Genomic DNA, 16,957 nt, shown 5'->3' with positions numbered 1-16,957 from the left:
TTAGTGTGTATTTCCCTCCCTTCTCAAGCCAGATTCAATAGGAATAAGGTTGACCTATTCCCTTTTGCCTTCCTATTCTTCCCCTCCATTGTAACCATTTTCCCTTGCCTCTTCTGTATGAGATAGCTTGCCCCACTCTGTCTCTCCCCATCTCCTCTAATTATATTCCTCTCACCTCTTAATTTCACCTTTTAAGTATCATCCCTTCCTGTTAAATTGGTCCTGTGCCCTCTATCTATGTATACCTGTAAACATATATACACACATTCACATATGTATTCATATGACCGCACACCCTCATATAAAGACATATATATATTTATACTGTGTTTCCCCGATAATAAGACCTATCCCGAAAATAAGCCCTTCCCTTACTGTGTAAGATTCCTCTAAAATAAGCCCTCCTCCAAAAATAAGCCCTATTGAGATTGCTACTGTAGTGAAGGTGATCCCCTGCGCTACACACTACATTACGGTACCCTCTGTATGCACCGTCCCCCCCTACCCCCCGTGAAACGCAGGCCGCACTCCGAGCTGCGTCCAATCAGAGCTGCAGCAGTGAGCGCATCATCATGTTCTTCCCCAGTGATTTGCTTGCTGGCGCCATTGAGAGCAGTGCTGCGGAGGAGAGCTGAGGCAGGACAACAGAAGCCCTCCCCTGAAAATAAGCCCTCTGGTGTTTTTCTTTCCAAAAAAAATAATAAGACAGTGTCTTATTATCGGGGAAACATTATATATATATTTCTAATCCCTTCAACTACTGAGAAAAGTTTAATAGGTTACAATTATTGTTTTTCCATGTAGGAATGTTAATAGTTCAACTTTGGCCAGGTGGCTCAGCGAGCAAGAGCACCGGCTCCAGTGCTGGGATGACCCAGATCAAATCCGGGCCCAGACACTCAGCACCACACCCAGAAACAACAACTGGCCATGCAACCCCGAACAAGCCACTCAACCCCAATTGCTTCAAAAAAAAATAGTTCAACTTTGATAAGTTCCTTATGATTTCTTTTCCCTGTTTACCTTCTCATGCTTCTCTTGCTTCTTGTATCTGAATGTCAAATTTTCTATTCAACTCTGTTTTTTCAGCAAGAATGCTTGAAAGTCCTCTATTCCACTGAATGACCATATTTTCCCCTGAAACATGATACTCAGTTTTGCTGGGTAGGTGACTCTTGGTTTTAATCCCAGCTCCCTTGACCTCCGGAATATCACATTCCAGGCCCTTCGATCCCTCAGTGTAGAAGCTGCCAGATCCTGGGTTATCCTGATTGTGTTTCCACAATATTCAAATTGTTTCCTCCTGGCTGCTTGTAATATTCTCTCCTTAATCCGGGAATTCCGGAACCTGGCTATAATATTCCTAGGAGTTTTCTTTTTGGGATCTTTTTCAGGAGGTGATCGGTGGATTCTTTCAACCTCTATTTTGCTCTCTGGTTCTAAAACATCAGGGCAGTTTTCTTTGAGAACTTCCTGGAGGATGCTTTCCAGGCTCTTTCTTTGGTCATGGCTCTCAGGCAGTCCAATAATTTTTAAATTATCTCTCCTGGATCTATTTTCCAGGTTAGAGGTTTTTCCCATGAGATATTTCACATTGCCTTCTATTCTTTCATTTGTTTGGATCTGTTTAACAGCATCTTGATTTCTCATAATGTCATTAGCTTCCATTTGCTCCAATCTAATTCTGAAGCAATGATTCTCCTCGGTGAGCTTTTGAGATTCTTTTTCCATCTGGCAAATTCGACTTTTTAAGGCATTCTTCTCTTCATTGCCTTTTTGAGCCTCCTTTGCCATTTGAGTCAGTCTGTTTTTTAAGGTATTATTTTCTTCAGTCAGGCTGTTGACTCTCATTTCATCATTTTCTTGCATTGTTCTCATTTCTCTTCCCAATTTTTCCTCCACTTCTCTTATCTGCTTCTTAAGGTTCTCTATGGCCTGTAACCAGCTCGTATTTTCCTTTGAAGCTTTTGGTGCAGGAGTTCTGACTTCACTGTTTTCCTCCTGTTCCATGCCTTGCTCCTTCTTATCCCCAAAATAGGAGTGTAATGTTGGAATCTTCTGTCTGCTTTGTTTCCTTTGCCTGCTCATTTTGCCACTCAATTACTTGACTTTTGGGCTTTTTGCCACAGTAGGACTCTGCCACCAGACAGGTGAGTTTTAGTCCCAAACGCTGGGGTTTTCTCAGCTGCCGGAGGTATTAGATGGGTGCCCTCTCTGAGGTCTCCACACGCTCTGGCAAGCTGGACACACACCCCAGGACCTCCACCCTAAACTGCAATCCAGATCCAAGCAGGTTAAAGCAATAGCGATGACCCCTCAGACTGGTGCTTGGTCCTCCTACACTCTGCAGGCCAGGAGCTGAAGCCACCACGTGGCACTGGCAGGCTGTGCTGGCGTCTCAGCGGTTTCTCGCTCTGGGGGTAAAAGCCACGCACTCCCACTTACTGGGTCCCAAAGTCCAGATTGCACTGGCCTCTCACCTTGTCCTTCGCATCTATGTATTGATAAATCTGGAAATGGCCACAGCTGCTGCTGATCTGGAGTCCCTCTGGCTGGTGGCTGGTCAGGCCCGCCCTTGGGGCTAAAGCCTCGGCTTGGTGCTGGGCTCAGCTCCCAGAGCGCTCTGCTGGCCAATTCCTGCCGGCCTGCCGGCCTGTCCTCAGCGGGAGGTTAGCTTCTCTGTGTCATTTTGTGGGTTCTGCAGCTCCAAAGTTTGTTTAGAGTCCCCTTTTTACATGGATTGGGGAGGGTGGAAGCCGGAGCCGCGGGAAGGTCGTGCTTCTACTTCCACTCTTAAGCATTCTTGATGAAAAAATAAGAGTTGTATAGAAAATTTGACATTCAGATACAAGAAGCAAGAGAAACATGAAAAAGTAAACAGGGGGAAAATTGTTATTATAAGGAACTTGTCAAAATATTTACATTCCTACATGGAAAAATGATAATTGAAACATATGAGACATTTCTTAGTATAAAAATAGTTGAAGGGAATAAAAATGTATATACATATATATATAAACATATATATGCATACATACCTATATGTCTATATAGGATGGTATATGGGCATATGAATACATATGTGAATGTGTGTATATATGTGTGCAGATATACATAGAGGGCACAGGATCAATTGAACAGGAAGGTATGATACCTAAAAGGAGAAATTGAGAGGTGAAAGAGGAATATAATGATAGAAGATGGGAAGAGACAGAATGTAGTAAATTATCTTATTTGAAAGAGGCAAGGTAAAACTTAAATGAAGGGGAAGAACAGAAAGGCAAAAGGGAATGAGTCAACCTTATTCTCATTGAATTTGGCTTAGGGAGGTAATGACATACACACTAAATAGGGTATCTCACCCTACAGGAGAGTAGGGGGGAAGAGAATGAGAGGGAGGATGATGGAAGGGAGGGTAGGTTGGTGGGGAGAGAAGTTGGAAGCACACACTTTTGAAAAGGGACAGGATCAAAGTAGAGAATAGACAAAGGTAACCTCCATCAGCCAGACTCCCCTTGCCTCAAGGTAGCCCTGGCAAACAGCCAACCTCCAGTGAACAGACTTCACAGTACTTCAGTGTAACCCTAGACAAACAGATAAACATCTACCATACACATATCTAAGCAAATGGCAGCTGCCTGCTCCGAATCCTGCCACATGCTTCAGCAGAACTCTGGGAATCAGGCAGCCACCAGCAACCAGACCACCACTTGCCTCAGGGTAGTCTTGGGGAAATGAAGAAACACTCCAATGTCCTCAGCACATACCAGATACCACCAACAGGACTACCGTTCAGCACCAGGTAGGCTTCTGGACCCCTAAGTCCTCCAGCTACAGTAGCAAGCACCTCTCACACACACCTCCAGGGCAGCATCAGACATAAGGGTCCCAAGTGGGCCTCTGGACAACATCAGTACAGCACCAGGTAAACAGTCCATGCTTGCAGCCCCAACAAAAGAAGCTTAAGATAGTGTCCCTTCCACCCTAGGAGCAGAACTCAAATTTAAAAGAAAGGAAAAAGGCCCCCAAAATAAGCAAAAACAACAAGAAGAATCTGACCATAAAAAGTCATTATGGCTAGGGGCGGCTAGGTGGCGCAGTGACTAGAGCACTGGCCCTGGAGTTAGGAGGACCTCAGTTCAAATCTGGCCTCATATACTTAACACAAAAACTAGCCATGTGACCTTGGCCAAGTCACTTAACCCCAACTGCCCTCCAAAAAAGCAAAAAAAAAAAGTCATTATGGTGACAGGGAAGATCAAGATAAAAACTCATAAGACAACAATGTCAAAATGTTTGTGAGTAAAACCCCAAAGAAAAATAGGAATTGATCTCAAGACTGGAAAGAACTCGTGAAAGGTGTCATAAAGGAGCTTTAAAATAATATAAGAGAAGTAGAAGAAAAACGGAAAATAAATAAGAGGAATACAAGTGAACTATATAAAAAAAAAACTGCTGGGGTGGCCAGGTGGCACAGTGAGTAAGAGCGCTTGCCCTGCCATCAGGAGACCCGGGATTGGTTCTGGCCTCAGATACTGGACACCCACACAAAAAATAACTGGCCGTGTAACCTTGAGCAAGTTACTTAACCCCAATTCCTTAAAAAAAAATTCTTAAAAAGTTGAATTGGCCAAATAGAAAAGGAGATCAAAAAATCCACTGAAGAAACAACTCCGTAAAGAACAATTGGCTAAATGGAAAATAAAGTAAAATAGATTAACTGAGAAAAACAACACCTTAAACATTAGAATTCAGCAAGTGGAACTTAATGATTCCATGCAACATCAAGAATCAATTAAACAAAATTCAAAAGAATGAAAAAAATGGAATAAATGTAAAACTGACCTAAGAAATCCACTAGCTGTGTGAGCCTGGGAAAATCGTTTAATTGCTATCTACCCAGTTTTCTCAAGTGAAAAATGAGGAAAATATTAGCACCTATGGTCCAGCTTTGTTGTAAAGCTCAAATAAGATATTTGTAAAGCACTTAGCACAATGCCTGGAATATATTATGTGTTTAATAAATGCTTTTATTCTTCCTTCTTTTCTTCTGCTGCTTCTGAGGCTGTTAATGTGTGCCAAGGACAAATTGTCCAAAAGAGCAATTATAAATTCAGAAGACACTGTCCATAAAGCTAGAATATTTTACCTTAAAAATGTTGGTGCTCATAAACTTAAGGTCCATATTATGAAGCAAGGCTTTGCTGATAGAGACACAAGATGCAAAGCTTGCTTTCTCGGCAATAATAATTCACCCTCAAATTGCACTTCTGCTGATGATTTATCTTGCAGTACTCACATGAATATTGGTGTTCCCAGGTTACTTGTAGATAACTAGAATAGGAAAAAGACTTAATCAGCCTGGGAAGTACCTGAGGGAGTGTTGGCATATTTCACTGTGCCTGTATCACCTGAAACAGGTCTGATTGTACTGCATTGTTCAATGTTACTGGAACAGATATGAGCTATGATTTAGGTATTGTTTTCTCCTCTTACTGGTATGTCTTTAATGTTTACCATTATCCACTTAGGAAGAATAGGCTGATAAATGCTGAAGACTGAGCAGGTGAGAATGATAATCTCTCCAACCCTTGGAATTAGGCCCTGAAACCTAGGATAAATGAACCCAAAAAGAGACCAATTAATCATTTTTCAAAGCCTGGGTGATAGGTAGATTGACATGGCCATAGACGTTTCGTCATCACACACACACACACACACACACACACACACAATCAATAAAAAAGAACCTTTTTTCCAGTTGTTGTTTTTTTCTGGTAATAGAGCTTGTCATGAATAATAGAGAATATCAGAATCTGGCAGAAACCTGGCATTAACCCAAAGCGTTTCAAGAATTCACCTGGGAAGAACATAAATGTGTACTGTAAATTAAGTCTCAACTATGTGAGGTACCTATAAAGTGCCAAGAATTAGTATTCAATTATCCTGGCATAACCTGAAGTAAATAACCTGACCTTAATTTAACTACGTATTCCTAAAAGTGGTGTTCAAAGGCTCATAGTTTTAGAGTTGGAAGAAACCCTAAAGTGAGTTTATCCAAAGCCCTTCATTTTACAGATGAATGGACTGAGTCCCAGAGAGGTAAGATGATATGGCCAAGGCCAAATAAAAACAGCAAATTGAAGATTTGGGATTTGAACCCAGGTCCTCTGCTTACAAATTCAGTGTTTTTTGCATGCCTCGAATTTCCCAGCGTTCTTGTTCTTTGGGGAAACATTTTATATATATATATATATGTATATATGTATATGTATATATATGAAAAATGCTCAAAAATGATTTCAGATCACTTAACTGCTTTTTGTGTTCAGCTGTTCATTAAAAAAAAAAATTACTACCAAAAATCCTTTTTGTTGGATTTTTCCCTAGATAGTTATCACAGGGGAGCCCCATTAATTACGTGAGGGGCATTACTACAGCATCTAAAAAGGGTAAAGACAAATGAAAACAATGCACAAAAAGATGCTTACTGATGTTATTTTATCTATGCCAGCCTAGAGGGAATATTGAGCATGTTGTTGGTCTAGCATGGAGCCCACTACATCCCCTACCATGGGGAAGGTGAAGCATCCTTTCATTGGCCACCAGTGCCTTTAAAATAAAAAAAAACTGAGTTATTCATTGTCTTCCTACCATATTCTCTGCTGTGCTGTTTCCCAGTGACTACTTATCTGCTGTGCCCAGCATGGATGCCATAAATTAAACTAGTTAGAGGAAAAAAGATTTGCATTCCCCTTCTTATTTGTCTTTTCCCCTATTCCTGATAAATAGGCCTGGAAATTTTTTCCCTGTTCTTTGTGGTTTTTGTCCTCAGTTTAGTTACACAAGGTAATCCCCAGAGGATCAGGAGTTTGAGCCATGTAAATCTGAGAGCCAGGAATGCAGGCTGAATGGTGCAGCCAGCCAGGGAAGTATGGGAAGCCTGAGAAATCAGGGTGCCTGGGACTCAAGTTGAGGGTAGTTTTGGACTTGCAACTGGGGCTGTGCTCTATGGGAACACCCTATACTCTCCCAGACAATAAAGTTGTGTATGAAAGGAGGATTATGTTACCCATTTGTTGATGGGAGTAAATTTGTATATTTTGATTATAACTTTTGAAGGAAATAATTCTTTTTTAAAAACTCCTTTACATTTGGGGCATAGGTTGCAGGAAAAGGTTGAAGAGATGATACTAAAAAAGAGTGAATATGAAAATTAATTAAAATTTTTAATAAGCTCAGTATGGCAACAATGAGGTAGAATAGTCCAAAATTATTAGATCCCTCAGTTCTGCATTTAGAGAACTGGAAAGTGCCTAAAATAATAGAAGGATTTTTCCTGTATTCTACCTTGGTCAGACCAAATGTGGAAGACTGTATTTTGTTCTGGGTATCACATTTTACAGGGGCCATTTATGTGGGGGTATACGAGGTAGAAGAAAACTGAAAATTTGAGGGGTGGGAGTTACAAAAGACATTTATTCCCAAATAGAGGATTTTCTAATTGATCATGGAAATAAAGAGCCACTAGTGTTTATTGAGTATGGGGTGACAGAGTTGGACTGTGATTACAGGAAATTATTTTGCTGAATGGAAGATAGACTGGAGTGGGGAAAGACTTGTGGCAGGCAGATCCACAAGCAGGTAATTGCTATAGTCCAAGTTTAAAGAGATGAGGGCCTGCACCAGGGTGATGGCAGTATTAGAGCAGAGATATAGATAGATATTACAAAAGTGAAAGCAGTTTGGATATGGGGGGCCAAGAGATAGTGAGAAGTTAATGACACCTAGGAGATGAGTCTGAAGGCACTATAGTTCATACCACACAAAAACAAAGTAAAGAAACTGGCAATGTTTAGCTTGGATTAGAAAAGCCATGCATACATGAGTGTGTGCATGTGCGTGTGTATGTGTATGTGTGCGTGGGCATGTGTTTTCTTATGCGTGTGTTTTAGGAGGCAGACAACTGATAGGTATCTTCACATCTAGAAGTTATTATAGGAATGGGAATTTAAGATCTTCCCTGCCCCTAAGACCTTTGATAGGCTTAAGTGACTTTGAGAACCTTCCTTGATTTGAAAATATACTCTGCCCCCTAATAGGCTTAATGTGCTAATCTGGAGTCTGTGGCATGAGGATTGGTTTTCAGGAATGCCCACACCTTGGTGCTGTGTAATTGGGCAGTGGGTCAAGAGGGTTGTTATATTCTCTGAGCCAGAAGAAGGCTATATATACCCTGATGTGAGATTTTGTTTTGGGGCTCACTTTGAGAAGAGTTATTAGATTTGGTCAGACGAGAATCTGGGCTGCCATTGAGCCCCCTGGCTTTGAAAACCCAGATGTTGGGAGGCCTGGAAAATGATGCTGCAGAGCGCAAAGGCCTGGCAAAAAACATGGCAGCAAGTTGGCCCACCAACCACAGGGACCACTGCCAGGCCTATCACCACAGGGCTGGGACTGGACAGAGCAGGGTAAGAGTCAAATGCAGGGCCCCTGGCAGGGGCAGCAGCAACTCCTGGGACTGCCAATACACAGCCCAGAAATTTAAAAAAGCCCCTATCTGGACCTCCAGGGACCAGGATGGCAGAGTGAACCCCTGCTGCTCCAATCAAGCTCTGATCAAAAAACATAGTAATTATTGCTCCAGGGCAAAACCTTAAACAGTAAAGGCTTGGGAACCCTAGAGGAAGGGCTTGGCTAGGACCCTGCCTCAGAAGGGGTAAAACATAGACTGCAAAGATAAAGACTCTGGAGCCCTACTATCCTCAGAGGGAGGAACCAAACTCAGAGGGAAATAGTGTTGACTCCACACCCACAGCTGAAACATCAACAGGAAACTGGTCTCAAGCGCAGAAAGCAATCTTAGATGAGTTGAAAAGGAACTTTGAAAACCAAATTAGAGAGATAGAAGATAAAATGAACAATTCTTTCAAAATCAAAACTGCAAAATTAGAAAAGCATTACAATGAAGAAAACAGCTCCTTAAAAAGAAAAATGTGTGATATGTAAAAGGAGCTCCAAAAACTAATGGAGGAAAATAATTCACTAAAAACTAGAATCAACCAAATTGAAGTGAATAACTCTATGAGGAACCAAGAATTAGTCAAATAAAACATCAAGAATAAAAAATTAGAAAAAAGAGGTAAAATATCTCAATGGAAAACTAACTGACCTGGAAAACAGATCCAGGAGACACAATCTGAGAATCATTAACCTCTAGGAAAATCACGATGAGAAAATGAGCCTGGATAACATCTTCCAAGAGCTTATCAAGGAAAACTGTCCTGAGATACTAGAACCAGAGGGTAAAATAGAAATCGAGACAATTCGTCTGCCACCTCCTGAAAGAGATCCCAAATTAAAAAGTCTGTGAAATGTTGTGGCCAAACTCCACAACCACCAGGTAAAGGAGAAAATACTACAAGCGGCCAGAAAGAAACAATTCAAATAACGTGGAACCACAGTGAGGATTGCACAGGATCTGGCAGCCTCTACACTGAAAGATCAGAGGAGGTGGAATACAATTTTTTGCAAGGCAAAAGAGCTGGGGTTACACCCAAAGATCACCTACCTAGTGAAGCTGAATATATCCTTCAAGGGAAGGAGATGATCATTCAACAATATAATGGATTTCCAGACTTTCCTGATGGAAAATTTTTCCTCCAATTACAAGATGCAAGAGAGACATAGAAAGGTAAACAACACACACACACACACACACATACCCTGTTATTTAATAAGAGCAAACTGTTTATACACAAGTAGGGGTATAGGTATAAATTACACAAAATGATGATTTAAAAAAAAAAACCTTATTAAGGGCTACAAATGGACTGCAATGGAAGAAGAGGAAAGAATCAATAGGAAAAGGGTAAATTATGCCACACAAAGAGGCATAAAAACAATATAGTAGAGGGAAAGAAGGGAGGGAGATGAGCATCATATGAGGTTTTCCCACATTGGTTCTGGTGCAAGGAGAGAATAACACAGCCAGATAAGCATAGGACTCTATCTAGAAGAGACACAAAATATATCATAATAGAGGGAAAGAGGGGAGGGAGAGGAGCTTTTCATGGATCTGTTCCTGTCAATTTTGGCTTGAAGAAGAAATAACATACTACATTAAGTATAAAAATCAGAGGGTGGAGTCAAGACAGCGGAGTAGAAGGAGGACCTCCCCGAGGCTCCAGCTTCCACCTTCCCCAATCCATGTAAAAAGGGGACTCTAAACAAACTTTGGAGCTGCAGAACCCACAAAATGACACAGAGAAGCTAACCTCCCCCTGACGACATCCCAGCAGGCCGGCAGGAATCGGCCAGCACAGTGCTCTGTGAGCCCAGCCCAGGCCCACACCCAGGCTTTAGCCCCAGGGCAGGCCTGACCAGCCTCCTGCAGGAGGGACTCCAGAACAGCAGCAGCTGTGGCCATATCCAGAATTATCAACACATAGATGCAAAGGACAAAGTGAGAGGTCAGTGCAGTCTGGATTTTGGGACCCAGTAAGTGGGAGTGCATGGCTTTTGCCCCCGGGGTGAGAAGCCACTGAGACACTGCACAGCCAGCCAGCACCTCATGGTAGCTTCAGCTCCTGGCCTGCAGAGTGCAGCGGGACCAAGCACCAGTCTGAGGGGTAATCCCTCTTGCTTTAACCTTCTTGGGTCTGGATTGCAGTCTATGGTGGCAGTCCTGGGGTGAGTCTCCAGCTTGCCAGAATGTGTGGAGACCTGGCAGCTGAGAAAACCCCAGCATTTGGGATGAAAGCTCCCCTGTCTGGTGTCAGGGTCCTACTGTGACAAAAAGCCCAGGGATCAAGTGACTGAGGGGCGACATGACCAGGCAAAGGAAGCAAAGCAGACACAAGATTCCAACATTAGACTCCTATTTTGGGGACAAAAAGGAGCAAAGCATGGAACAGGAGGAAGACAGTGAAGTCAGAACTCCTGCACCAAAAGCTTCAAAGGAAAATACAAGCTGGTTACAGGTTATAGAAGACCTTAAGAAGCAGATAAGAGAAGTGGAGGAAAAATTGGGAAGAGAAATGAGAACAATGCAAAAAAAATTATGAAATGAGAGTCAGCAGCCTGACTGAGAAAAATAACAGCTTAAAAAATAGACTAACTCAAATGGCAAAACTGGCTCAAAAAGGCAATGAGGAGAAGAATGCCTTAAAAAGCCAAATTTGTCAGATGGAAAAAAAATCTCAAAATCTCAATGAGGAGAATCATTGTTTCAGAATTAGATGGGAGCAAATGGAAGCTAATGACTTTATGAGAAATCAAGATGCTGTTAAACAGATCCAAACAAATGAAAGAATAGAACGCAATGTGAAATATCTCATGGGAAAAACCACTGACCTGGAAAATAGATTCAGGAGAGATAATTTAAAAATTATTGGACTACCTGAAAGCCATGATCAAAGTAAGAACCTAGAAATCATCCTCCAGGAAGTTCTCAAAGAAAACTGCCCATATGTTTTAGAACCAGAGGGCAAAATAGAGGTTGAAAGAATCCACCGATCAACTCCTGAAAAAAGATTGCAAAAAGAAAAATCCTAGGAATATTATAGCCAGATTCTGGAATTCCCAGATTAAGGAGAGAATATTACAAGCAGCCAGGAAGACACAATTTGAATATTGTAGAAACACAATCAGGATAACCCAGGATCTGGCATCTTTATCAAAGTTGAACTATTAACCTTCCTACATTGGATCTGTTTAATATTATCTTGATTTCTCATAAAGTCACTAGCTTCCATTTGCTCTAATCTAATTCTGAAGGAATGATTCTCTTCAGTGAGCTTTTGAGATTCTTTTTCTATCTGGCAAATTTGACTCTTTAAGGCATTCTTTTCCGCATCGCCTTTTTTGAGCCTCTTTTGCCATTTGAGTTAGTCTGTTTTTTTAAGGTGTTATTTTCTTCTGTCAGGTTGTTGATTTTCTTTTCATGATTTTCTTGCATCATTCTCATTTCTCTTCCTAATTTTTCCTCCACTTCTCTTATTTGGTTTTCAAAATCTTTCTTGAGATCCTGTAGCTGTAACCAATTCATATTTTTTATTTGGAAGCTTTTGGTGCAGGAGTTCTGACTTCGTTGTCTTCCTCATGTTCCATGCCTTGATCCTTTTTGTCCCCAAAAAAGGAATCCAAACTTGGACCTCTGTGCTTGTCTCTCTTTCCCCACTTGCTCATGTTGCCACTCAACCACTTGACTCTTGACCTTTTTGACACAGTAGAACTCTGCTTCCAGAGAGGAGAGCTTTGTCTCAAATTGCTAGCATTTTCACAGCTGCTGGAGCTATTAGTTGGGTGCCCTTTCAGAAGCCTCCACTGACTCTAGTACACTGGTCACACACCCTAGGATCTCCACCCTAGACAGCAATCCTGATCTAAGGAGGGTAAAGCAAGAGGAATTATCCCTCAGACTTGTCACTTTGTCCCCCTACAATCTGCAGGCCAGGAGCTCTGAAGTAGACATGTGGCAGCAGCCACTGCACCTCGGCCACTTCTCCCTCAGTGGGCAGACATTGGACCTCACTCCTGGAATCCCTGTCCCCAAAGTTCACTGACCTCTCACTTTGTCTTTGGCATTTATGGGTTGATAATTCTGGAAGCCACAGCCGCTGGTTATCCACTCTCCTGATGTCCCTCTTGCCACTGGTGATTGGGCAGCCCTGGGGCTACAACTGTAGACTCATGGGGGGCTGGGCTTGGCTCCCAGCATGCTGCAATGGACCCTTCCTTTTTGCCTGCTTGTCTGTCTTCAGCGGGAGGTTTGTTTCTCTCTGTCACTTTTTGGGTTCTGTAGCCCTCAAGTTTGTTTAGAGACATTTTTATAGGTATATGAGGTGGTTATGGAGGGGGCATATGGAATTTTCCTGCTTCTATGCCACCATATTGGCTCCACCCTGGAAATGCCAACAATCTGACCTTTTAAATGCTAAGCAGAGAAGAAGAGTTGGTGATGAACAAGAAGGGATAACTGTATTGGGAGGAGATTGTTTCAATGGGTAATTTTATCCCTACTAAAGTGGGAAGTTTTAGAAACAGTAGTTAGTTGGGAGGGTATGTTGAGGAGGAAGCTCATAGATTTTTAAAGCTCCCAAGGTGAAGGACATAGGGAAGAAAAGCAAGTACAAATATTAATTCAACATGATCCCTTGGGGACAGTTACCTTTCATCTAGGGATATGATTTTAATTGAAAAGTCATTTACCTAAGACCTCGGTTGTAATTTATGGACCTCTAAGTTTTCCATATGGGGGAAACAATGATTCCCCCTGTCATCTCTTTGCCAACCTATACCTTGTTACAGGGCAGATTTTGGTTGTCGCCCTTAATACCCCATGCATTTTGTTTTCCTCTAATGGAAAGCAAGTTTAAGGAGAGGAGTGAGTTCTCTTTTTTTTCTTTGTATCACTAATACCTAGCAATGCAATAACCTGGCACAGGGTAGCTGCCGATTAAATGCTTGTTGAAGTTAATTAAAATGATTCTCATCTCTATAATCTTCACTTTATTCTTTTTACATTTCTTGGCTTGTTATTGTATAGATGTAACCTAACAAATGACTTCTCCATATGGTACTTATTTATTTCACTGCTACAGGTATGTGTTGTTATTTTTATAGTTGTAATGGTAAAAATCCCACATTCCATCTACCACCCATTTTTCCTGGTGCTTTTTAGGACTTACAGTTTACATTTCTGACATGATTGTAGAAGGTACAAGAGCAAATCCTTGTCTGTGGAATAACCACAGACTCTCTAACTTCAAAGAAATGGTTTGAGTAACAGTTTTTTAATGTGATTGTATAAGTGTGTGTCCCAAGTAGCTATCATATGCCCGAATTCACAGTTTTTAAGATATTGTGTTTATAGCATCATCTTTGTTTTACAATTAGTGCCTGTCAGAATCCTAATAGCTTCAGACACTACTGTGCTGTACTTACCCAAAATCATTTTGTTTTCCTCTAGTAGAATGCAAGCTCACTTAGATTAGTGGAAGTTTTCATTTTTTTCTTGTATTACTGATGTCTAAATGAATAGAAAAGAATTCAGAAGGCTTATCTGGTGCTGTTGTTAGTGCCTTTTGGACAAAGATTCTTTGCTGCCCTCTCTGACATTGCTGTACTCTCCACTTCAGGGCTCAAAAAGCTAACCTCAAAGCAAAATGTTTTTTTTTTTTACCAGAGTAATTCACAAAAAAGAGGAATATAAACTGGAAACATCAAGAAATCCACTCAGATCACAAGACTCCTTGGGACTAAACTGAGTGGTTTCTAGCATTGTGGTACATGCCTGTAATCATTAGTAAAATGGAGTTTGGGACTGGTGAATCTCTTGAGAGCAGGAATTCTAAGCAGCAGCAGATAGAGTGTTCATGCTAAGATACTTGGACTGGTTTCCCTAGAGAAGAAACTTGGAAATCTATAAGGATCTCCTAGGGAATTCCATGGCCATAGGGGAGGTTGAGGTAGAGTGACCAACGAGTTCCTAGACAAATGGAGAAACATGAAGAAGTCTCTAAAAAAGAAGAGGCAGATTTCAGATAAACAGAAATTCTGGATTCCATGCTGCTGTTCTATCTCCTGCTTGGCCCAGCAGGGTTAGCCAATAACCCTAAAGAAAAATGTTAATTTTTAAATTTTGTTTTATGAAGACACTATCCCATACATTATTCATTTCAACAAGCATTTATTAAGCATTTATCATGTGGGAGATGTTTGAGAAGAAAAGACAAAATTAAAATTATTTCAAGGAAGTTCCATTTTATTTTACTTGATTCATTATATAGTTGTAAGGTAGGAAGAACTAGTATAACTTTGATTTTTATAAATGAAGAGTGAAGGAAAGTAAAATTGTGTATTACATAAATTCAGTTAACTTGTAAAACAAAGTGCAGATTTCACCTATTGGAGAACCATAACATCATCTCCTCCCTCCCCTTTTCCTCTTAGAATGGTGAGTCTAATTTTGAGATGGTGTTCTGTAACTAATTATTGTTTAAAGCAATTAATTTAATCTCTGTAGTTCTCAATTTCCTGAACTGTAAAATTAAGGGAGTTATTTGGATACTCTTTAAACTACTTTTAATTCTAAAATTCTGTATAAAAAGGATAATGGCCTTGATGTAACTTTAGGAATGCAGGGCAATGATTTTTCAGGCCCAGTCTCCCTGGTTGTTTCATTGAGGTGTGTTCAAACTCCTCTGTAGTTTGCTTAGTACTTCCAGAAGCATGATGGGAACTAAAAAGTATTTACTTAACTAAACCTAAATATCAAGTGGTCCTGAGAGAATTCTACCAAAGATAGTGAGTTTGTGAGAAAAGAAAGATCTTGCCTGAGGGGTTCTTTTCTCCACTCTCTGGATCTGGCTAAGTAAAGAACTGTGATATTTCGAGACTTGGGCAATCTTCAACAGGAAGATATCATATTCCTTTTGAGGAAGACATCTCAGAAATCAATGGTAGCAGCTAGTCAGAAAAATAGAAAACTAGCAGCAAATGACAACTAGAAAAAGCTAAAAAAGAAACAGAGGTCAGCAGTAACTCTTCAGAGAAACAGTTTATCAGGTGACAGCAGTAGCTCTTTGAGTAAGTAAGGGTTAGTGTCTGAGGCAGAAAGGAAAGGTGGAGTGGAATCACAGCAAAGAAACAACATCGGCTTCTCAGAGCTATTCTTGCCAGCTGCTTCTGCTTCTCTAACTAGGTCATTATCTGTCTTTTAACTATGACTCACTGCATAGTATTAGAATCATTTGGGTAGTCTCATATAATCAAGGTAAGGAACTGTGCCACCTTTTCCTCTCTGTGTGCCTAGTATCTACCATAGTGTCTTAGGTGTTTAATATGTATATAATAAGTGCCAGTATGTAGTATGGGACAGTATATAGCAGGTGATTAATAAAAATTTTATTTGTATTGAATGAAATCTATACAGTGTTTGGTAGTTTTCTTCTGTGTGAGTTTCAGAAGAAACATTTTTGCATGGTTGTGTTTTTGTTTTCAATTTTAAAGTTTTTCTTGCACTTTGGTTGGTAAAGTAGAATGCAGATCTCTGTCTCTCTGTTGCTGTCTCTCACACACACAATCATGAAATGTATCTCTTTCCATATATACATGTAAATATATGCATCTGTCTGTATATGCATATAATGTGTACACACACAGACATCCACATAAAGTCTTCAGGTTTATGTCCCTATGTGGTATCAGAGGTACAGGGAGAGGCACAGAGATAGCCTATGTGCTGCCCTCAAGTCAGATTTAAGGCCACACACTGTCCTGGAATAATTTGGTCTGAGGAGTAAGAGAGGGATACATTATCAGATTTTTTACCTCTGAAAATCACATAGAGAGCAAAATATATGTTGATTCTGTACCAATAACCTTTTTCTTCTTCTTTGTCTCTTCCTGTGCTCATAGTTCACATAATCTTGCACTTTCCCGGAATGCCTCCTTTAGATAATAGACTTTTTATTTTTCTGTCCATTGTCGCAGTTCTGAAGTCTTGCAGGAGGGACCAAATGATTTACTTCCAGCTAAGGCACATGTATTGCAGCTATATTCAACCACATAGAAAGGATTCTCCGCAGTGATATCAGGGCTAACAATTCATTGTTGTGCTTTTCATCAATTTTATTGATTGTTTTGTTTTTACATTATAAAGATTTACAGATTGCTTTCATTTCATGAGAGGTCTCCTATGACAGAGAAAAGCAGATATATAAAATTAATAGTACAGTTACCTCATCTGAAAGTTCATGCAACATTCCTAATCTATAGCAACAACCACCTTTACAGTGAACTCTCTTTAAAAAATTAACAGAAAACTATTTACTCTACCAACTACTCTCCATGCTGATGGGAAGAAAAGGAATAAAGCAAATTTATTCTAAGAAATATTCATGGAGAAGCAAAACAAACACTTCCAATGGTTGTGATCAGGAATTTGTGTTTC

This window comes from Petaurus breviceps, unplaced genomic scaffold (assembly GCF_028583685.1).
Source record: "Petaurus breviceps papuanus isolate PSGF00001 unplaced genomic scaffold, PetGlider_PUasm1.0 126, whole genome shotgun sequence".
NCBI classification, from domain to species: domain Eukaryota; kingdom Metazoa; phylum Chordata; class Mammalia; order Diprotodontia; family Petauridae; genus Petaurus; species Petaurus breviceps.
Note: the sequence above shows the minus strand (reverse complement) of the source record.